The sequence below is a fragment of the Papio anubis genome, chromosome 3 (assembly GCF_008728515.1).
Source record: "Papio anubis isolate 15944 chromosome 3, Panubis1.0, whole genome shotgun sequence".
Lineage (NCBI taxonomy): Eukaryota > Metazoa > Chordata > Mammalia > Primates > Cercopithecidae > Papio > Papio anubis.
The window spans coordinates 131556702-131581578 of NC_044978.1; positions in this window are offsets into that span (position 1 = coordinate 131556702).

Consider the following 24877-nt stretch of genomic DNA (forward strand, 5'->3'; position numbering starts at 1 on the left):
CTTGTATTTCTGGCCTCCTGCTGAGAAGGTTGATTGAATCCATAGGTCACACTCACATATCTAATCTCTATAATAAAAAGTTGTTTAGCCAAACTCTTGGTGTTCTTCCCAGAGCATGCTTTCTTACCATTTGCATTCTGGATAGGCTGAGAATTTCCAAAGTCATCAAGTTATATTTTGCATAATAGTTTCTTCCTCCAATTATCTCTTTCTTCTCATTTTCTTCTATAAACAGCAAGAGAAATCCAGGCCACATTTTACACACTGTGTTTGGAAATCTCATCAGTTCAATATCCAAGTTCATCACTTATGAGTTCTGCTTTCCACTCAACAGTAGAACATAATTCAGTCAAGTTCCTGCGATTTTATAACAAGAATCGCCTTCCTGCCAGTGTCCAATAACATGTTCATCATTTCCTCTGAGTCCTCACCAGAAGCACCTTTTATATTTCTACCAACATTCTATGTGTGACAATATACATGTTCTCTAAGATGATAGATAATTTACCTACAGTTCTTCTTACTTCTTTCTGAGCCCTTCCTGGAATCTCCTTTAACGTCCACATTTCTATCAACAATCTTCTCTTTTTTTTTTGAGACGGAGTCTCACTCTGTTGCTCAGGCTGGAGTGCAGTGGCGCGAACTCGGCTCACCACAAGCTCTGCCTCCCGGGTTCACGCCATTCTCCTGTCTCAGCCTCCCGAGTAGCTGGGACTAAGGCACCCGCCACCATGCCTGGCTAATTTTTTGTATTTTTAGTAGAGACGGGGTTTCACCGTGTTAGCCAGGATGGTCTCGGTCTCCTGACCTTGTGATCCACCCGCCGCGGCCTCCCAAAGTGCTGGGATTACAGGCGTGAGCCACTGTGCCTTTAATAGAGATGGGTTTTCACCATGTTGGCCCGGCTGGTCTGGAACTCCTGAGCTCAAATGATCCACCCACCTCAGACTCCCGAAGTGCTGGGATTACAGGCATGAGCCACCGCGCCCAGCCCCAACAATCTTTTCAAGGCAATCTAGGCTCTTTAAAACCATATGTCTAGGCCAGGAGTGGTGGCTCCTATAATTATAATTATATATATATAATTATATATATATAATTATATATATATAATTATCATGCCTATAATCCCAGTACAATGGGAGGCTGAGGTGGGTGGATCATTTGAGCTCAGGAGTTCGAGACCAGCCATGGCCAACATGGTGAAAACCTGTCTCTATTAAAGGCTCAGTGGCGTGTGCCTGTAATCCCAGCTACTTGGGAGGCTGAAGCATAAGAATCACTTACCTGGGAGGCGGAGGTTGCAGTGAGCCGAGATTGTACCACTGAACTCCAGCGTGGGTGACATAGCCAGACTCAATCTCAAAAAAATGGAAAAAAAAAAAGTGTCTACAAATTCTTCCCACTACCACCGTTATCCAATTCCAAATCCACTTCAACATTTTTAGGAATTTGTTATGGCGGTACCCCATTCTCAGTACCAAAATCTGTATTGGTTTCCAAGGGCTGCCATCACAACTTACCATAAACTGTTTGGCTTAAGACAATAGAACTTTATTTTCTCAAAGTTTTGGTGGCCAAAACTCTAAAATCAAGGAAGCAGGGCCATACTCTCTCCAAACTCTGTAGAGAAAAATCCAAAAGAATCTAGCCTGATGGTATTTGCTGTGAACATGGACTGTCAGATTTATTGCCAGAGTGCTAGACATGTGCGTGAGTTCCAGCCCAAAGAGTTACGTGTATCCAGTGCTTTGATTCAGAATTGGTACGTTCTAAAATGAAGGGCATTTGGAGTTGAAGTTCACTGCCTGTTGTTTTCTTAACCCTTTAATCCTTCATGCTACCTCCCTATCAGGTGCTGGACTATCATAAGATATAAAAAAAGCCTGGGGGGTTTTGCTAATCAGTGATGCCACTGAATACTATCAGAAATAATTTCTATTCCTCAAGCTAAATTACACCAATCAAGTCCTGTGAGGAAGGAGAGTGTGTTCAAAATCCTTGCTCTCCCTGGAGGAAGTATAGCAGAAAATTGATAAGTCGGAAAGACCTGCATTCAAGTTCCAGCTCTGATGCTTCCTAGCTGCGCAATGTTGGACAAGTTACTTAACCTCTCTCTGTGTGACTCATTATCCTCATGTGTCCAATGAGGATGATAATAAAACCTGTCTAATAGAGTACCTTCGAGGAAAAGAGATGATGTTTGCATAGTTCTGGGGTTCAATGTATGATAATAATGACAATGGTGATGAAGGCCAATAAGAAAGCTGAATATTGTTGAAGACTGTGTCATGGAACCTCTGTAATTGGATATAGACCGCCTCCCCTTTTCACATGAACTGCTAATACTCTCTGTGAAGAATGATGATTTTTAGGCAGACGGGTGAAATATATCCCTTTAGTCAAGCTATGCAAACACAGCAGCTGCTCACATAAGTCCGTTGAGTTTTATGCCATTGTCTTTTCTCAGACAGAGCCCTCATTGAATTTGGGGGAATTTGGGTTGGCTGGGTAATAGCAGCGGGAGCTATGTAGCAACTTTTTCATTCTGACCTCACCTTGGGATAGACACAGAGCCCAATGTATCAAATCGCCTGGTGTACAGATCTCTTGTCCAAGTGAGGTGCAGCTGGACTTTATATTTCTGTGCATTTGACTTGCAGGCTGTGTCTTATTCACCAGGACAGAAGTTTATACTTGGACCTTCTCATGGGTGAGGTCACTTTGCTGTTATTAGCCAAATGCCGCCCTTCTCCAAATGTCTGATGGTTTCTTGGCTGTAGTGTTCAGTTCCCAGAGCAAGATGTTTTAGACTAAGAAGTACTGCTTGTGCAATGATGCAAACCTATTCTGGAAATTTGTTCCAGTGGTTGTGTTTTCTTGTCGGTTTTGAGCAACGGTATTTTAATTTTTGTTGATATTTCCCTTGTGAAGGAGCAATGGGTTTGTTAGATTTTGCGTGGTCTGATGGTACAATGTCAGGGATATAGCTGAGGCTTGGTCTCTAGCAAATGTTAGGAGAGCCAGCTTCGGATTGTTTAGAGTCTACATCGGCATTAACTGGCTGGCAACTTGAAATGAGACACAAATGAATGATTTGCACAATGCCTGTCTTCGCTAGCTCAGTATTTCTCAAAAATTTATTTTCATTATCACTCTCCCAAGGAGCTTTTTGAATTTTTTCCTAAATGTCTCCTCCCACCATGAAATTTTAATACTCCAGATACACTGTATATCTATTTATATACTATTATCTACATCTGTGTTTTATATATAAAAGAATAGAATTCTAGCTACTCCTGAACCCATTTGGCCCTTTTACTAATGATCCTCACCAATTGACTGAAACACATCTCATGTCTGAAAAAAATACAATTTACTGTGGGGTAATTGATTGACAATTACAATTTATAGCTGGAGAAACTCAGTCATGAGTGATTTTCTAAGAACTCGATATAATATTTATAACAGCATTCATTATTCTACAAACATTTATAAAAGAACACAGAAGAATAACTTTTTGAAAACATTACAGTTACTTTTCTGAGGAAATGCAGTAAAACTCTTTATAATTATAAGCTTTTTGTCCATGTTGTTAGCGCTTCTCATGTTGTGTGCTAAAGTGGGTTGAGATCTGTAAAAGCACAGGACAAATATCTCCTGCACATGCCCTTTTTCATTCCTATGCTCAAATCCCTGATGAAAGCCCCAGTCACTTCACATCTGACTATTTTCCCTACCTCTGAACTCACATCCACAAATGCAAATCACCTTCAAGGGCCAGGGAGACCACAGAAATTAATGAAGGGAGCCAGAAGCAAGAAAATGACACCCTCCCAACACAGGCAGGGATGACTGGCAGCTGGCCTTTGCGTTAGGAAGACAAGAGGGGGTGCCTGGGACTTGGGAAATGGAAAATATGTAGTCCATCTGAAGGTGGCAGCCGCTACTCAATTCTTGTAGCTTTATTGTCACCGGGAAATGGCAGCCCAACATTGTCTGATCATTTTACTGTTTTAGAGAGAAACCAGAGATCTAACATTTTATGGGATTACTAAATATTGACCAACAATCCTTGTGCCAAATAAAACAGGTCTGTGAGCTGGGCTGGGACGCTGAACACTAAGTTTTGAGCAGAGTTCCAGAGACTTCCTTCTCCTTCCAACCCAATCTATCTTAAACACTATTTTAAACATTTTCACCCTCTCAAAGTGTAACTCACATCATGTTCCTCTCTCCTGCTTAAAAGTTTTCAATAGCTTCCCACTGCCTACCAAGTCAATTCTAAACTCGTGAGCCAGGCATGTTAAAGCCATCTGCCACTTTATGTAATATCTTCCCTTCACTTACGTGAACATTAACTTTTTCTCCTTTCCTTGCTTTGTAATTTTCTGCCTCAATCCTTTGACTAAGGTAGCTTCTTCTGCCGGAAACTTTCATAATTAAATCTTACCAATCTTTCAAGGTTGAACTTTAGATGTCTCCTTTCCAAGAAGCCTTCTTTGCTATGTCTGATAAGAGGTTATTCTTTCTCTAAACTTCAATAACCTATTATTCTTGATAAAGTGCTTGGAACACTCTGCTCAGAGTAAGTGCGATAGGATGCGTTGGCTCAGAAGGAGTGGCTCATCACCCTTTGTCCCCCACTTCCCATCTCTGGCTCTGTCCTGCGTCATAGGGGAATAGCATATTCATTTAATTTTTTCTCTGGCGTTTTTCACTTTTCATTGGGTTATACAGTTATTTGTATAGAGGTCCCCTATCCCTTACTAGGTAATATTTTCAAGCAGGGATCTATCTATTTATCTATTTTCCTTCCTTCCTTCCTTTTCCTTCCTTCCTTCCTTCCTTCCTTCCTTCCTTCCTTCCTTCCTTCCTTTTCTTTCACTCCTGTTTCTTTTCTTTCTTTCTTTTTTCTTTCTCTCTCTTTCTTTCTTTCTCTCTCTTTCTCTTTCTCTCCTTCCTTCCTTCCTTCCTTCCTTCCTTCCTTCCTTCCTTCCTTCCTTCCTTCCTTCCTCCCTCCTCCCTCCCTCCCTCCCTCCTCCCTTCCTTCCTTCCTTTCTCAGGGTTTTGCTCTGTCTGTCACCCAGGCTGGGGTGCCATGGCCATTTATGGCTCACTGCAGCCTTGACCTCCCAGGCTCAAGCAATCCTCCTACCTCAGCCTTCCAAGTAGCTGGGTCTACAGGCTTAAGCCACCAGACCCAGCTAATTAAAAAAAAAAGTATTTTTTCCAGGGATGGGGGTCTCCCTATGTTGGTCAGGCTGGTCTCAAACTCCTGAGCTCAAGTGATCTTCCCACCTGAGCCTCCCAAAGTGCTGGGATTACAGACATGAGCCATTGTGCCCTGTCGGGGATCATTTCTTATATAACCTTGATTCCCCACAGTGGCAAGTACTTAAATATTTGTAAAATGAGCATTTGCAACTCTATTGATTGCTTCATTCACCAGATCATTTCTTCCCAAATGCCCCAAAAGTTCCAAATCTATGGATGTGTTAGATTTGAAGGGAACCAAATTAAGAGAAGGCAAACACACTTCAGGAAGGGTAACTTCTAAGGAACCATTAGGCTTCTCATGCATTTGCGTCATTTGCCTACCTTCTTTGGCCCAAATATTGAGCCTTTTAAATATTTTAAAATATTGACCAATGAAGATTTAATATGTTTGACCCTCGTTTTAACATGCTGTTCAACATCTGCTAATTTTTAAAAACTGGTATGACTTCTAGAAGGAAAAAAGAATGAGCGATTCTTAGGTTAAATAACTTACATAAAAGAATTTGATATCTCTTTTGCCTTACTGGGCTCCTGGGTACAGGCCAGTATACTTGGAAGTGGCCACAAGAGGGGAGTATGAACCACAGTCATCTTTAAATGAATGAGACCAAGGACTCATTCTTTCTCCAGCTGAATGAAGAAAGCTCCATCCTGAACAATGGTCAATTGAATTATCATTCTCTTTCCAGCTGATGATCAAAGACTGAATGTGGATCTGCCCTTTCTGTGTTCACAGAGACTGTAACCTTCACCTCTCAGCTATCCAATCAGACCATAATCCTGACTGGAAGAAATACTTACGGAGGAGGGCCTGAAGGATATGCAGTCCCTCTCGCTCAATTTCTCTCACATTATTTTACCTTTGCATGAAACCAGAACCCTGAGAGAACTGTGTTCCTGGATCATGTTGCTTTGGGTCCCGTAGAATTATTTCCACTGAATTGTGATTTGGCCTCTCAAAATCTTTGTACTGAGGGAAGCTTTAAGAAGCAACTCTTTAAAATGTGTTATTAGGCCAGGTGTGGTGGCTCATGCCTGTGATCCTAGCACTTTGGGAGGCCAAGGAGGGTGGATCACCTGAGGTCAGGAGTTTGAGACTAGCCTGGCTAACATGGTGAAACCCTGTCTCTACTAAAAACACAAAAATTAGCTGGGTGTGGTGGCAGGTGCCTGTAATTCCAGCTACTTGGGAGGCTGAGGCAGAAGAATCACTTGAACCTGGAGGACGGAGGTTGCAGTGAGCCGAGATCGTGCCACTGCATTCCAACCTAGGTGAAAGAGTGAAACTCTCTCTCAAAAAATAAAAATTAAAATTAAAAAATTAAAAAAATAAAATACATTATTATATCAACATAAAAATGTTGTCTACAAATTCATACAATGTTCTGTTTTTAAGGACCCATGGAAGAAATTTTGAGGACCCATGGGAGAAATTTTGCTTAAAACTCAGAATGCAGGAAAAGCTGTTTGTCTTGATATATTGACTTTGTAAATATTTTAACTTATTAGGCTTTTCTTTTTCCTTTGACTGCTGGGAGGCTTCATTTATTCAACCAGTATGTACGAAGTGCCCATATGTGCCCGTATGTGACAGCTGACTGCTGGAGATATGATGGGGAGCAAAAGGAGAAGGATTTCTGTCCTCAAGAAGCTTCCAGTTTAGAGGAAGAGACAGATATTTATTTATTACTCAGATAGATGCACAAACTGAAAAGTGCTATGAAGGGAAGGGCCCTCACTATAAGAGCACAGCAAGACGGGACTTCATTTGAAGAAGTCCCCTTTGGGCCCGAGGCTGTGTGAACGTTTCCTAAGGGAAAGGAGGTTGGGTGCTGGCATTCCTGACCTGCAGAGGAACCACCTGCTGGGGAGAAGACGGTGCATTCTGGCAACTGGAAGAATTCCAGGGAGCCAAAGTGCACTTTATGTGGATGGGGAAGGTGTGGAGCAAGGTTTAAGTGGGGAGTGAAGTGTTGGTGCCCTGTATATGCGTTTCTGCTTGCTAATCTTTTTTTTTTTTTTTAAACTTCTTTTTTAGGTTCAGGAGTCCATGTGCAGGTTTGTTATATAGGTAAACTTGTGTCATGAGGATTTGGTGTACAGATTATTTTGTCACCCAGATGCTAAGCCTACTACCCAGTAGTTATTTTTCCTGATCCTCTACCTCCTCCCACCCTCCACTCTCAAGTAGGCCCCAGTGTCTGTTGTTCCCCGCTTTGTGTCCATGAGTTCTCATCATTTACCTACCACTTATTATTATTATTTTTTGAGACGGAGTCGCACTCTGTCGCTCAGGCTGGAGTACAGTGGCGCGATCACAGCTCACTGCAAGCTCTGCCTCCCGGGTTCACGCCATTCTCCTGCCTCAGCCTCCCGAGTAGCTGGGACTACAGGCACCCGCCACCAGGCACGGCTAATTTTTTGTATTTTTTAGTAGAGATGGGATTTCATCATGTTAGCAAGGATGGTCTTGATCTCCTGACCTCGTGACCCGCCTGTCTTGGCCTCCCAAAGTGCTGGGATTACAGGCGTGAGCCACCACGCCCGGCTTTAGCGTCCACTTATAAGTGAGAACATACAGTATTAGTTTGCTAAGGATAATGGCCTCCAGATCCATTCACGTTCCCATAAAAGGCATGATCTCATTCTTTTTTAAGTCTGCATCGTATTCCATACTGAACACCATAGTATTCCATGGTGTATATGTACCACACTTTTAAAAATTCTATCTGGCTGGGCATGGTGGCTCACGTCTGTAATCCCAGCACTTTGGGAGGCTGAGATGGGCGGATCACGAGGTCAGGAGATCAAGACCATCCTGGCTAGCATGGAGAAACCCTGTCTGTACTAAAAATACAAAAAATTGCTGGGTGTAGTGGCACGCACCTGAATCCCAGCTACTCGGGAGGCTGAGGCAGGAGAATGGTGTGAACCTGGGAGGTGGAGCTTGCAGTGAGCCAAGGTTGCACCACTGCACTCCAGCCTGGGTGACAGAGGGGGACTCCGTCTCAAAAAAAAAAAATAAATAAAAAATTAAAAAAAATTAAAAAATTCTGTCTGTCATGAGCATTTAGGTTGATTCCATGTCTTTGCTCTTATGAGTAGTGCTGCAATGAACATATGCATGTATGTGTTTTTATGGTAGAATGATTTCTATTCCTTTGGGTATACACCAAGTAATGGGATTGCTGAGTCAAATGATAGTTCTGTTTCTATATGCATGCTAATCTTACCCACGCTTTTGTTTTACCCTATATCCCTTGATATGTTATCATTTCATAAGAAACATATCTTGTGGAATAAGATGGAATAAATAAAAAGTTATTCAAAATTGCATTATAAGCAGACTCCATCTTGAATTAAATAAAAACAGATTTCACACCATGCCATCCCTGCCAAGGCTCCCTCACGCCCATGGGTTCTCACTCTTAGACACAAGGTGTACTGTCCCACTCTGGGTGAGCCTGTGGACTTCAGAACATGGACTAGCTTTGCTCTGCTGGCATCTGAAGGCTCAAGGTATTTTTCCTTCACAGCACATAAGGATCCAGAATTATAAAGTACTTGCTAGTAGATGGATTTATTGACAATTTAGAAATTACAGTCCTGCCTTCTGGTCCTATAAAAAGTTACATCCAGCTCCCTCTGAAAAACACTCCAGGAATAAACAGGCCAAGTGAATAAGGCAGTATTTTATAGTTGCTTTTCTGATCAGAAACCTTCATTCTGCTGGTTTTGCTGAGGATTAGAATGTGTTGGTAAAAGGTTGCTAGAGGAAACCACTGCGGTTAGGTGTTCTTGCCTTCATCTGTCATCTCTGTTCTCAGTATTGAGTTGAACCAAAGCCTTAATGGGGACAAAATAGAACATATCAATGCCTCTTAGATTTCCTAGGTCAGGAAAAAGCCTATTTCTGAGCCGTTACTCATTGTAGTAACACATTTCATTAAACAGAAAGGGGATGGGGTGGAAAGGAAGAAAGAAGAAAATGAATTGTGATACCAGTGAGGCGGTTAGAAATAGGGTTGCCCATCATTCTGCCTCAGCCAGACAGAGCTCTGTGCTGAGTTCCAAAATGCACTGGACATATTGCTGCCACAGGACTTTTGCACTGGCTGCCCCTCAACCTGGAATATTCTTCCTCTGTATAACCACAAGTTTGACTTGTTCACCTCCTTCTAGTTTTTGATTGAATATATTATCACCTTGATCATCCTATTTAAAATTGGTGACTCTCTTGAACTCCTGATTCCCTTTACCACATTTCAGGGGTTGGCAAATTATGACCTCCAACCACCTGTTTTTGTAAATAAAGTTTTATTGGAACATAACCAAACTCATTTGTTGTTGTTGTTTTATTTTACACCTTGAGTATGACTACTTTTGTCCAGCAATGGCAGAGTTGAGAGGCAATGTGGCCCACAAAGTCTAAACAATTTACTACGTGGCCTTTTTCAGAAAATTTGCCAACACTGCCCTGTTTCATTTTTTTCTGTTTCATTTCTAGCCTTCTAATGGTATACACATATCTATATATCTATATCTATCTATATCTATCTACATATCTGTATCTTATTTTTATTTTATTCTATTTTTTTTGAGATGAAGGCTTGTTCTGTTGCCCAGGCTGGAGTGCAGAGGTACGATCTCGGTTCACTACAGCCTCTGCCTCCGGGTTCAAGTGATTCTCCTGCCTCAGCCTCCAGAGTAGCTGGGATTACAGGAGTGTGCCACCAAACTAATTTTTGTATTTTTAGTAGAGATGGGGTTTCACCATGTCGGCCAGGCTGGTCTTGAAATTCTGACCTCAGGTGAACTGCCCACCTCGGCCTCCCAAAGTGATGGGATTACAGGCGTGAGCCACTGTGCCCAGTCCACCTTTTTTTTTTTTTTAATTTTGAGGTGGAGCCTCTCTCCTCTGTCACCTAGGTTGAAATGCAGTGGCATGATCTTGGCTCACTGCAACCTCCGCCTCCTGAGTTCAAGCGATTCTTCTGCCTCAGCCCTCCCTAAAAGCTAGGACTACAGGCATGCACCAGCACGCCCAGCTAATTTTTTTTGTATTTTTAGTAGAGACGAAGTTTCACCATGTTGGCCAGACTGGTCTCAAACTCTTGACCTTAGGTGATCTGCCTGCCTCAGCCTCCCAAACTCCTGGGATTACAGGCATGAACCACTGCGTCCAGCCTGCCCATCTTATTTTTTAACATCTCTGCAAGGGCAGAGATTTTTAATTTTTTTTGTTAGTTCACCAATACATTTAAATATCTAGAACATTGCTTGTTAGATTTTGAATAATGATTTGTTGGATAAACAAATGAATAAGTGAATATAAAGTGTCCCACAAAGATTAGACGTTAGTTTGATCTTTATTATTATTTCAATATAACTACAACTTATGAAAAGGGGAAGATGTCCATTATACCAGTGTATATTCTCAACCTAACATGTAGAAAGTTGTGACTATCACAAGCCCGTCTCAGCTGCTGCAGGAAGCATGCTGTCACAGGCTTGTCTCTGAGCCTTATATACCTGCTTACTTCTGCTAGGACACCTACACAATCCTCAAATAAACACTAGAGGAAAAGGCTTTTTTATGAAAGTAAACATCTTTTGTCGTTCTAAAAGTTTTGGCTTTTGTTGGGGAAGTGCTATTTTCATGTTCAGACAGAGGAATGCCTATTTTTACACTACAGCCAGACAAGACTCAACTATTGAGCCAAATGGGCAGGTGTGTTTTCAAACTATGTCTTTATTTCACTTAAAAGAAGACGGGAAGAAAGAAACTCACCTTTTGACCAAGCAAATAAAAGGTTCAGCCTTCTAGTTCCTTTCAGCAGCTGGTAAAATTTTTCATATGGGTTACATTTCTCGATCACATAAACAAAAACCAATTTATATAAATTAGTCTCTTGTCAATATGAAATATCTATGTAGTTGCTGCAAAAACATTAAGGTTGGACAGCATCTAACTAGAATTCTGAAGTTTATTTTTTTATTTCTACTGACTTTTTGATTGCCACTCCAGTGCTAGTTTTTAAAAGTACAGATATGTCAGCCCCCTTATTATTTTCAGCTGGGTTTTGAGGATGAGAATGAGGAAAGAGTTACGTATGGCACAAGTAGGTCACACTCTGAGAGCTGGGCTCAATTAGGGGTGATTTTGCATTTAGCAAAGCCCGGAGACATTTTTGATGGTCACGAATGGGAAGGTGCTATTGGCAGCTTAGCGGGTAGAGGACAGAGTGATTTTTAAACAGTCTGCAGGGCCCAGGATGGGTTCTTGCCATCCCCATCCTGCCCCAACCTCTCAACAAATAATTATGCTTTCCAGAATGTCAGTAGTGCCGAGGTTGGAAAATCCTGTCCTGTGATCTAGTTAACATGCTCCCTTTTCCTTTCTCAGCCTTTTGCTTTCTTGTTGCCTTGGTGATGTCATTCCTTGCAACCTGGGGTTAATAATAGATACCCATTTCTTCCTTCACTGGGAGGAGATAAAGCATGGTGAGCCATTCAAGCACTAAAAACACCTAAGGAAAAGTATTATTACTATTTATTAAGAGAGAATTGTATGTCTCCACATTTCATGGCTGTATTTCTTCATGACTGCTTTAAAAAAGTTTAAATAATTGAAGCGTGCGTATGACCTATGTATCATCTGTCCCTTTATGGGGTTGTAGAGAGAGCCTGTGCAGAACGCAGGCTGCTGAAATCCACTTTAAAAATCCACAGCTGATGTGTTTGCTCCTTTTGGTCTTTTTCTGGCTGTCCTGTTCCACAGTGTCCTCCTTCCCTTTCTTTCTCCTTGTCCCCTCGGTGATCCCCTGACCTCCTTGGCTTTTTCCTTCACCTGATACACCTGAAGGGTATGTCTGTTACAGGCTCTCATTCTTTTCCCCTTAATTCACTTGATTATTGATTCAGCATTTCATCAACTATTTTTTGTCACTCAAGCATTCCCTTGGGGTCTTACACTTCACCCAAGTAGTTTTTAGCAATTTTTCCGAAGGAAATGTTCTCCATCTTAATATAAATATAAATATAAATATTTACCCTTGAATGTTGAAAGTCATGGCTAAATAATGACGCAAAAATGAGAACCAACGAAAATAATCACTTCACTTAAACATTAATCTGGGCTGGAAAGATAACTTTGTGGCTTTAAACCAGATTTAGAATGATGTTTTAGGCATCTAAATCCCCACATTTTTGTTAGAATCAATTGTGTTTGTTCATTTTTAATTTTATGGAAGTCTTGGGTTCTCGAAGTCCTAGAGCTTGAGGACCCAATTAGCAAGCATGAAGGACTGGAAAATCCTATTGTTAACTGACAAAATATCTTTTCACAAGAGTTTATGCAAGCTAAAAGAATATATCTGAAGACAGGTTTATGTGCTTTTCTACAAAGTTCTCTTATAGTTTTTAAGGGGAGGATAGTGATTAGGATACAGCACTGGTTTTTTGTTGTTGTTGTTGTTTGTTGTTTTCTTTTGAGATAGAGTCTTGCTGTCACCCAGGCTGGAGTGCAGTGGCATGATCTTGGCTCACTGCAGTCTCTGCTTCCTGGGTTTAAGCAATTTTCATCCCTCAGCCACCCAAGTAGCTGGGATTACACGCACATGCCACCATGACTGGCTAATTTTGTATTCTTAGTAGAGATGGGGTTTTGGCATGTTGGCCAGGCTGGCCTTGAACTCCTGACCTCAGGTGATCTGCCCACCTTGGCCTCCCAAGGTGCTGGGATTACAGGCGGAAGCCACCGCACCCGACCACAGCACTGGGTTTAAAGGAGATCTTAGAGAAGAAGTTGTTCCCCTCAGCAAGTTGGAAACACTTTAGATGTAGGAAATTAACTTGGTTATGTCATGGTCCTTCCCATTGTGTTATTTCTTAGATTTTTTATATGCTTTCTTAAAAGAGGAGAAATGTTCTGTCTATATTAGTTAAATCAGGAGAAAATGAAATTTACCTTCTATTTGCACCCAGTTTCACTCAGAGTAACACCCCAAGTCTTCACATTGGTCTCCAAGTTATTGAGGCTACGGTGCAGTAACTGTGCTGACCTCATCTCCTGCTATTGTCTCCCCATTCACTCACTCTGCTGCAGAACACTGGCATCCCTGCAGCTCTTCACACCCTTCAGATACACTCTTGCTGGGGAGACTTTGTGTTTGCTCCTCCCTCTGCCTGGAATGCTCTTCCCTAGTTTACCTACTTGGCTTACTCTCTCACCAATCTCAAGTTTTTGTTCCAGTTTCTCCTCAATGAGATCTCTCTACCCACACTATTTAATACTGAAAACCATACTTTTTCCTTCTTCCCTTTGGTCTTTTAATCCTTCTTCTCTGCCCAACTTTTTTCTCCTTTTTTAAAACACAGAATAATGATCTTTTAACAAACTATTTACTCATTTATAATGCATCATGTTTATTTCCTGCCTGCCCTTGCTAGAATGTAAATTTCTCAAGGGCGGAGATGGTTGTCTGTTTTGTTCACTATTGTGTCTCAAGAACCTAAAACAGTGCCTGGCTCTGTGTGAAGCCACATATCATTGTTGAATAAGCAAGTGGGTTGGTTAAGCAAAAGCAGGGACAGAGAGGTGTAGTCAGGGCAGAGGCTTTTATGAGGAATTTGTAGCTCTCATAAGAATAGTTTGAAGGCCAGATGTGAAGGCTCACGCCTGTAATCCCAGCACTTTGGGAGGCCGAGGAAGGTGGATCACCTGAGGTCAGGAATTTGAGACCAGCCTGGCCAACATGGCAAAACTCCATCTCTACTAAAAATACAAAAAATTAGCTGGGCGTGGTTGCGGGCGCCTATAATCCCAGCTACTTGGGAGGCTGAGGCAGGATAATTGTGTGAACCTGGGAGGCAGAGGTTGCAGTGAGCCAAGATCATGCCATTGCACTCCAGCCTGGGGGACAGAGCAAGACTCTGTCTCAAAAAAAAAAAAAAAAAAAAAGAATAGCTTGAATACACCCACAAAAGTAGGACAGAAGGAAGATAAAATGAAGATGAGGAAACACATACAGATGATCCTTGACTACGATGGTTCAACTCACAATTTTTCAACTTTATGATAATGCAGAAGCTATATGCATTCAGCAGAAACCATGCTTTGAGTACACTTACCATTCTTTTGTTGACTTTCAGTACAGAATTCAATAAATTACATGAGAAATTCAACACTTTATTACAAAATAAGCTTTGTGTTAGATGATTTCGCTCAACTGTGGGCTAACATGACTGTTCTGAGTCTGTTTAAGGTGGGTTCAGTTTTCTAAATGCATTTTTGGTTTAGGATATTTTCAGCCTACAAGGGGTTTGTCAGGAAGTAACTCCATCATAAATCGAGGAGCATCTGTATTGCCCTTATAATTGTTTCTAGGGTCGGAGGTATAGGAAAATGCCTGGATATAGGTGCTTAGGGGTGGCTGTTCCTAGTGAATTTTAGGGGAGCGTGTATGTGACAGAGACAAGAGGAAGAAGGGAAGGCATCGCAATGAATATAGCTAAGAAACATCCCCTCACTCCCTTGATCTTTTATCCTTCCAACCTTCATGCACTCAACCTTTGTGCTTGTACCTGCAGCACACATTGGTTTTATTTTTACAGTCAGACAAAGATGACAAACATAAGATATCTCTGGATAGAACCTTAAATACCTCTCAGGGCCATAATGAGACAAAACAACTTCATTTTTACCACACACAAGACAAAGATGACTGACCTATCAGACCAAACAAATCTACCTGCTCACCCTTGTGGAACTATTTTAACTCGATACCTGCTCACCCATGTGGAACTGTTTTAACTCGATATTCCAGTGTGCTTCTACTGAATTAGAAGGAAGAATGGAAAAGCTTTTAGAAGATGAAAAAGTCATATTAGTTTATGCTTTCCCCAACAAACAGCAGACGATGCTAGCAAGCATCTTTTATGTGTGCAGCTCGGAGCCTGAGCTCTGTATTCGTTTGGGGGATAGGAATCAGACTGTCTGGGTTTAAATCTTGTTTCCACTACTCACTAGCTGTGTGACTTAAGGAAAGTTATCTGATCTTTTAAATCCCAGTTTCCCATGTGTAAATAGCACCATAAGATTATTGTCACTATACACATGGGAAGTGTCTAGCACAGTGCCTTAATAAAGGGCATCTATTAGGCCTGCTCTATAATATAGGCAGTTAGGCTGCCTCTGTTTTTTTTTTTTTTTTTTTTGAGTAGAATCTCACTCCTGTTTCTCAGGCTGGAGTGCAGTGGCATGATCTTGGCTCACTGCAACCTCTGCCTCCTGGGTTCAAGTGATTGTCCTGCTTCAACCCCCATGCCGAGTAACTGGGACTACATTTGCGCCACCATGCCCGGCTACTTTGTGTATTTTTAGTAGAGACGGGGTTTCACCATGTTGGCCAGGCTGGTCTCAACTTCTGACCTCAAGTGATCCACCTGCTTCAGCCTCCTAAAGTGCTGGGATTACAGGCATGAGCCACCATCCCTGGTCAGGCTGCCTATCTTAAAATTCTGGTATTATTCTGTACTTGTTATGAAATTTAGGGCAAGATACTTCACCTCACTTTGCTTCAGCTTCTGCATTTTCTTTTCTTTTTCTTTCTTTTTTTAAAAAAATATTTTGTAGAGATGGTGTTTCACCATATTGCCTAGGCTGGTCTCAAACTCCTGATCTTAAGTGATCCGCCCACTTCAGTCTCTCAGAGTGCTGGGATTCCAGGCATGAGCCACTGCACCTGGTTCCAGAGTCCTCATTTTCAAAAGAGGCAAATTAATTACCATGCGGGACTGTTATGAGGATCCAGTGAAATTATTTAGGAAAATAAGAAAGACTTGGCACATAACAAGTGTACAGTAAAAGACAACATTTATTACTATTTTTTCTCCCATTTTTTTTTTACTATGGTAAATACTGTGGTATGTGATATACATAACAGAAAATTTACCATGTTAACCATTTTTAAATGTATAGCTCAGTGGTATTAAATACATTTATAATGTTCAGCCATCACTGCTATCCATCTCCAGAACTCTTTCCAACTTGTAAAACTGAAACTGTCGGGGCGTGGTGGCTTAGGCCTGTAATCCCAGCACTTTGGGAGGCCGCAGTGGGTGGATCACTTAAGGTCAGGAGTTTGAGACCAGCCTGACCAATATGGTGAAACCCTGTCTTTAATAAAAATATAAAAATTAACCAGGCATGGTGGTACACACCTGTAGTCCCAGCTATTGGGGGGGCTGAGACAGGAGAATTGCTTTAACTGGGGAGGCGGAGGTTGCAGAGAACCAAGAATGCACCACTGCACTCCAGCCTGGGTGACAGAGTGAGATTCCATCTCAAAGGAAAAAAAAAAGACCAAAAAAACCCTGAAACTCTATACACATTAAACAATAACACCTCATTCCCCACCTTCCTCCCAGTCCCTGGCAACCATCATTCTCCTTTCTGTCTCTCTGATTTGACCGCTACTGTAAGTATGTCATATGAGTGGAACCAGTGTTTTTTTTTTGTGACTGGCTTATCTGGCTTAGCATAATGTCTTCAAGTTTCATTCATGTTGTAGCACATGCTGGCATTTCCTTCATTTTTAAGGCTGAATAATATTCCATTGTATAAATCTCCCGCATGCTTATCTATTCAACTGTTGATGTACATTTGGGTTGCTATTGTGAATAATACAGCTATGAACATGGGCATATAAACATCTCTTTGAGACCCTACTTTCAATTATTTTGGGTGTCTACTCAGAAATGGAATTGCAATCATATAGCAATTTTATCTCTAATTTTTTGAGGCACCACCATGCTGTTTTCCCTAGTGGCCATACCTTTTTACATGTATTCCCATCAACAGTGTATAAGAGTTCCAATTACTCTACGTTCTTCTCAACACTTGTCATTTTCTGGCTTTTCCTTTTTGGATAGTGGCCATCCTAATAGATATAAGGTGGTAACTTGTCTTACTTTTTTGTTTTTGAGATGGGGTGTCACTCTTTCACCCATGCTGGAGCCCAGTGTGGTGCAATCTTGGCTCACTGCAACCTCCACCTCTCAAGCTCAAGCGATCCTCCCACCTCAGCCTCCCGAGCAGCTGGGACCACAGGCTCGCACCACCATGCCTGGATAACTTTTTGTATTTTTGGTAGAGAGGGGGTTTCACCATGTTGCCCAGGCTGGTCTTGAATTCCTGAGCTCAAGTGATCCACCTGCCTTGGCCTCCCAAAGGCCTGGGATTATAGGCGTGAGCCACCGTGCCTGGTTGGTAACTTGTCTTACTTTTATCTACAACTACAGTTCCTACTACTACTATTGCTATTACTACAACCATGGCTGCTGCTTCTACTACCTTTACTAAGCAATGTGAGAAAGTTGAAAAAAATTAAAAACATAAATTTTACTCTCAAGGAGACTTCTGCTTGTTATATTTAAAACCAGTTTTCCTCATCTTCCTATCCATATTCCTTTGTTTATCCCTGAAGTGCAATCACTTACCAATAGGAACTGGTGAATGCCATCAACATACTAGAGTAAGAGAAGGGAATGTACTTCAGACTCTTGCCTCTAGAAGCAGCCATAGAGTTCCTTAATTGCAAACCAGACAGCATCCTGGATTGCAAAAGTTCCTGTTTTCTACTTCATTTCAATTGTGAACTTGGACTTGGTGATATACTGAAAATAATGGAAGGGATGATGAAGAGCTGGCTATAAATGAGAAAGAACTGGCCACTGTGGGACAGACTGTGAGTTGTCTACCAGTATCTGTTTTGTCCTTTTTTCTTTAGCATCAAAACTCCTGAGTCATAGATGGGCATGCTGCTTTCCAGCTGGAGTCTATATTTCCCACATTCACTTGCAGTAGCTGTGCCCTTATGACTAAGTTCTTGGCAGTAGAATAGCAGCAGAAGTGGTGTGTGCCAGTTTCCCATCATGCCCTTGAAATAAATGAGTAACACAAACTTATTTTCTTTCTTCTTACTGCCTGAGAGGTAGATGTGATGGAGGGTTCTGGAGCAGCCATTTTAGAGCCAGCGATGGAAGGTGTGTAATGGACATGGCAGAGATGCCCTCCCAGTCTCAGATCATCTATCTACGGACTGTTACATGTGAGAGAGCAATAAACTTCTATCTTGTATTAGCCACTGAATTTTGAGACATCTTAGCTTAATCTATAACAAACACAGACAAATTAACTCAATAAAATTGGCACTCTACTCAACCACAATAATAAAGATAGTTGCAAATAGTTTCAATGTAATGCAGACATTTTCAGAAAGGAAATACATCCCTTTGAAGTAGACCAATTAAAATTCAAGAGACCACATTAAGTTTTGAGTTTCCAAGTATTTTCCAAATCTTTTTCTCATAGTTCTTCGTCCCATAATAAAGGTCCAGCTCTAGTGATCAGTGGTGATGCACAGTTATATTTGCAATGTTATCAATTACCAAAGCTCTTTTGGGTTTTTGGTTAAATGCTATTTTGTATGATTAGAACTCTAACAAGTAGCAATGTGATTACCTACATAGCCTGTACTTAGGGTTTTAAAATACTCAGTCCCTGGATAGAGTGATGTAGACATCAAAGTATTATAGACTCTAAAATTTAGAGTAAAAGCTACCTCCGTGGTCAGTGCAATCACATGCTGAGGACTCTGAAGTCTGATTTACTCAGGACATGTATTGTTTCACATTTCAAAACAAGCTTTAAAAAATTCAATCTAAGGTTGCAATTGGTTATTTACCAGTTTAGAATTATCCTATAATTTAGAGATAATATTCTGCTCTATGAGAGTGGGTCCACAGCATCTATAGGAAGTCAGCATTTTAAAATATAATCAATGAAAATTAATACACTTGGGAATTAGCATGTTAACGGAAGTTGAAAGAAGAAAGCTCATGTTGCAATGTTACCTTTAGAAGAAGGTAAGTAACCCTTTTATAGAAAGGGAATTAATAGTGGATCTTTTTCTGTAGCATGGTCAATGGCCAAAGAATGATTTCGCCTCGTAGACTGTGATCATGATTCATTAGGGAATACCTGAAATGAAGGAAGCTTTCTATCCAGCCGGCTTAGCTTCATAAATATGCCTGTAAGAACATGCCATGTCCTGTACTTTCCTTCTGTAAATATTTGCTCTGAGGTTTGCACTCTTGGGTGACCCACCAAGCCAGAGGGAATGAGTACCTTTCCCCTGGGCAAGCTTTGTCTGATATAGCTATACTTGATACGCTAGCTTGTAGATACATCTCTTGGGAGTCTGGCATGGCTCAATGCCTGTATATTCTTCTATCTAGGTCAATGAATAAAATAGCTTCTAGTCTCTAAAGCTGGGAGCAGATCACTGACCTCAGTGTAAGCCATTCACTGAGAGTCAGTTTGAAATAGCCACTCCTGAGTTCAAATTATCACATTTACCTTATGCTAACTTTATGTTTAGGAAGCACTATTTTAATTTAAATAGTTCCCAATTTTAAGTTGGGTACACAAAGAAACGAAAGGTAATGCTCTTAAAAATAAATCATTTCTCCTCTACATACATCGTAGCATGGGAAAAAATATTAATAATATTAAATGCTCTTGAGAATGCAGAGATACTTAGATCTCTCATACATTGCTGGTAGGAATGTAAATTGGGGCAGCTACTCTGGAAAACAGTTTGGCAGTTTCATATAAAATTAAACATTGCTTGCCATACATTCTAGCATATGCAGTCTTGGGCATTTATCCTAGAGAAATGAAAACTTATGTTCACACAAAAACGTGTACACAAATATTTTCTGTGGCTTTATTTGCAATAACTCTAGGTGGAAACAACACAAATGTCCTTCAAAAGGTGGATGGATAAAGAAACTGAGGTAAATCTATAAATTGGAATTCTATCTTGAAATACAAAGGGGTGAATTATTCATATAGCATGTCAGCTTGGATAGATCTTAAGGGTATTATGCTAAATGAAAAATGCCAGTCTCAATGGGTTACATAATGTATGATTCCACATATATCACATTCTTGAAATGGTAACATTTTAGAGATCAGGTAATGGAGGCAGATCAGTGGTTGCCAAGGATTAAGGATGGGGATGGAGAGAGGGTGCGGCTATAAAGGGGTATCACAACGGAGCTCCTTTGTGGTGATGGAATCTATACATGAGATAACATTTCACAGAACTATACAAAACAGTGACTGCATGTGAAAACCAGTGGAATTTGAGTAGTCTATAGTCTGGTTAATGGTATTCCTGGTTTTGATAATGCATTATACTTAAGTAAGATGTTACCTTTGGGGGAAAGTGGGGCAAGGGCCCTCAGGACGTTTCTGTACTATTTTTTGCAACTTTTCCTGAGTTTATAATTATTTCAATAAGTTAAAAATAATGACTCCATGAACACATAAGCCATGACAGATTTCTTTCTTTCTTTCTTTATTGGGGAACAATGCAATAGGAGGGAAAATGCCAAACTGCAAATTAAGAGAGTTCTGCTTTTATCTGTCTGTCCCTCTGGGAATATTTCTTCTGAAGAAAGAGTTCCCAGGATAAAGTTTGAAAACCACTTCTTAAAAGACTGTGGAAATTTCTTGAGACAATAAAAATGAAATCATGTGAAATCATTTTGTTTTTAATCAAGGGAAGGAGGTATATTTTAGAAGGTGATCTGATATATTATTTGTTACAATAAAAGGTTATACCTTCCAAGGGAAGTGATTACAAATAGCCACATAATTTAGACATGGTATTAGAATTGGTTGGTTTGTTATGAAATCACAGGTGCTGATTTAACCCTAGCTAATGTACTGTTTGCTGCACTGCAGAGAAATGAAATTGTTAGAAGACTCTTCCTAGGAGTCACTTAAAACTGGCAGTTAGCTGGTAGAGTCATGATTTTTTGACCTGAGATCCAGATAGACAAGACACAGGATTTGTTGCCAGTGTAAACTGCATCTCTAGATACTCAAGTATTATTTATTTTTTTCATTCATAAAATTTTGCCCTCATTCAGATATTTTGGACTGCAGAGCAGTTTGTGGTGGTTGTCCATTGCCTTGTGTAGCATGTACACAATGTTTTGTGTAGCATCTGTGGAAGCAAAGCTTTCTTGATAGGCTCTGTACAAATGGGGTTTGGACGGTTCACTGTCTGTATCCAGCATATCTACCCAGAGCCCCAATTCGTCTCTCCTTCCGGTGACCGATGCCTGATTACTACTGTGGTACCTAGGCAGGGCCTCTGGGTAATTATAGAGTCGGCCCTGTGGTTGTCTTCCAGGAAATGGCAAGTACCACTTGCCCTAGTGTGTTCCTGCAGACTTCACTCAAGGGACAACAGGAAACAAATGCCATATAAGGTCATCCTGTGGCAGCTGCTGCTTTTCTGAGGACAAGTAGAAGGTAGACAGGTTCTCTTTTGTCATTTCCATTACCTCTTTCTAGATCGATTTTAACTCATTAAGAAAAATGTGTGGATATGTGATGGTCCTCAAAAGGACCTACATGAACTTTTTTTTTTTCTTTCTTTTTTTTTTCTTTTTTCTTTTTTTTTGAGACAGAGTTTTGCTCTTGTCAGCCAGACTGGAGTACAATGACACGATCTCGGCTCACTGCAACCTCCACCTTCCCGGGTCAAGTGATTCTCCTGCCTCAGCTGTGCGAGTAGCTGGAATTACAGGCGCCTGCCACCACGCCTGGCTAATTTTTGTATTTTTAGTAGAGATGGAGTTTCATCATGTTGGCCAGGCTTATCTCGAACTCCTGACCTCAGGCAATCTGCCTGCCTCAGCCTCCCAAAGTGCTGGGATTAGAGGCATGAGCCACCACGCCTGGCTACATGAACTTTTGCACCAGAGTTTTAGATACCTGCTGTTGACTTTCCTCTATTTGCAGTGACTCTGAGAATATATTTGCAGCTTTTAAAATACTATTAGCTTTCTGCGAAGTCTCCTGGAAAGTCCTTAAAGGAGTTTCTCTGTTTTTATCATTTATTTGAGAGAACAGTAGCTTTATTAGCTTGTAGCCAGAAATAGATTTTAAAGTTATAACTCAATTCCCAGAATTAAATGTATCAGTTGTAGAAATTCAGCTCTGAACTGTTAACTTTTGCTGTGTGATGTGAAATGAGAGCAGGAGGAGAGGAAGTATGTTACTGGCAGAAGACAAGTCAGACAGGATCTTCTCAGGTACCCTCATAGTCAATTACTCTTGACAACTTGTTCCATTTTCCTACCATCAGAGGAAGTTGACAGTATGTCGTGATGTGAAAGGAGACCATTGTAGGAAAAGCTTTGGAATGTCATGGAGTATTATGTGGCCATTAAAAAGAATGAATTAGAGGGCATCCAAATAATTTGCAGGAATTTCCATAAATTATTGTTGAATGAGGAAAACAAGAGGCTCTGAGTGTGATTCTGTATGGAGTGCTCAGCACTGGTCTCTCTTGCTCGCAGGTTGTACGTTTGGTAGGAGTAGCATTTAAATCAATCTTGATGAATGGGAACCTAGGTTGGACATATGCATAGCCTTTCTCCCTGCCATGATGGCTACTGCATCCACTTAGCCATAATGCAGTGGGGTTGCTGATGACAGAGGCTGACTGATGTGAGCTGGATGAGTCATTTTGTCTGTGACTGGCTGTTTGGTGTTCCTTCCATGTTGGCGCTCTTTGGTGGGTGTTGGTGGTTGCTAACATATCTCATGAAACTCTTCATTCTTCATGCTTGTTCTTTAATGTCCAACCACATGTCTATTTCCAAGATCTCCTTTTTCTAGATTTTCCAATCTTTTCCTTTTTTAAGCCCCTGTGGTGGGTTGAACAGTGTCCCCCCAAAATTCATGTCCTTCTGAAACCTCCGAATGTGACCTTATTGAAAATAGTGTCCTTGCAGATGCAATTGGTTAAAAATCTTGAGATGAAACATCTTGGAATCATCCTGAACATATCTTGACTTGTGTTTTTATAAGAAGAAGAGAACACAAGAGAGATCCATAGGGAAGAAGGTGATATGACAATAGTGGCAGAGATTGGAATGATGAGTCTGCAAGTCAAGGAACACCAAGAATTGCCAGCAATCACCAGAAGCTAGGAGAGAGGCCCAGGATGTTTTCTTCCTTGGAGCCTCCATAAGAACCAACTCAGTTGACAACTTGATTTCAGACTTTTGGCCTCCTAAACCACAAGGGAGTAAATTATTTTTATTTTTTGTAGAGACAGAGTCTTGCTATGTTGCCCAGGCCAATCTTGAACTTCTGGCCTCAAGTGATCCTCCTGTCTTGGCCTCCCAAAGTTCTGGGATTATAGGAATGAATCACTGTACCCAGCCAAGAGGGAGTAAACTGAAGCTGCTCAATTTGTGGTCATTTCCATTGCAGCTCTGTGAAACTAGTAGAGTCCCTGACGAGCTGGCCATGTGTTGGTCACTGTCCATAAGTCCATGTATATTCTAATCTTGGATCACTTCCTTTTTTTGTACAAAGTGGTTGATCAGGTACCCAGCTTGAAGCTCTAATCATTTGGAAAATTTCTCTTATCATCACCCTTCAAGGCCACCCCTTAAAATTCTATAACAGCAGATGTCTCTGACAATAAATTTAATATATTAAAACCAAAAATGTCTGCATATTAAAAGATATTTTTAAGAAAGTGGAAAAATAAACTGAGACAAAATATTTGTGGCACCCTGGCAAAAAATTGATAGCAATAATATCTAAAGGACCTAAAGGACATTTATAAGCTAATAAAGAATGGCCATACCAGTGATTTAAAAGTGGACAAAAGCCATGAATAGGAAACTAACAGAAGAGATAAAACATATGACCAATTAATCTATGAAGAGATACTCAAGTTCATTAGTGATCAGTGAAGTGGATAAACAAAAATCAAGATGACAATGAGATACTATTTTAAACACAGTAAATTGGCAAGTTAAAAAAGTCTAACACAAGATATTGGGAAGGTTGTGGATCAGTAGATTAGTTTATAGTTTGCTGGTGGGAGTGTACATTGCTTTAACTACTTTAGCAAGCAATTTGGCATTATCTCTTAAAGTTGGAGACTCATATATCTATGATGAGTAATTCTACACTAGGCATATACTCAAAATAAATTATTGCAGGTGTACATTAGGAGACATACACAAGAATGTCCATGGAAGCATTTCTGTTTGAAACAGCAAAAACTTTGAAAAAAAAACGTACATGGCTCATGACAGGAGAAGAGACAAATTGTGGTACCTTCATACAATAAAATATCTTACTGGAAAGAAAATGAATATAAATGATGCTAGAAATGTAATTTGAATAAAAATTAAGCTCTCAAAAGGTTACATATACCACAAAACTCATTTTTTTATTTTTTGAGACAGAGTCTCGCTCTGTCGCCCAGGCTGGAGTGCAGTGGCCGGATCTCAGCTCACTGCAAGCTCCGCCTCCCGGGTTCACGCCATTCTCTTGCCTCAGCCTCCCGAGCAGTTGGGACTACAGGCGCCTGCCACCTCGCCCAGCTAGTTTTTTTGTATTTTTTAGTAGAGACGGGGTTTCACCGTGTTAGCCAGGATGGACTCGATCTCCTGACCTCGTGATCCGCCCGTCTCGGCCTCCCAA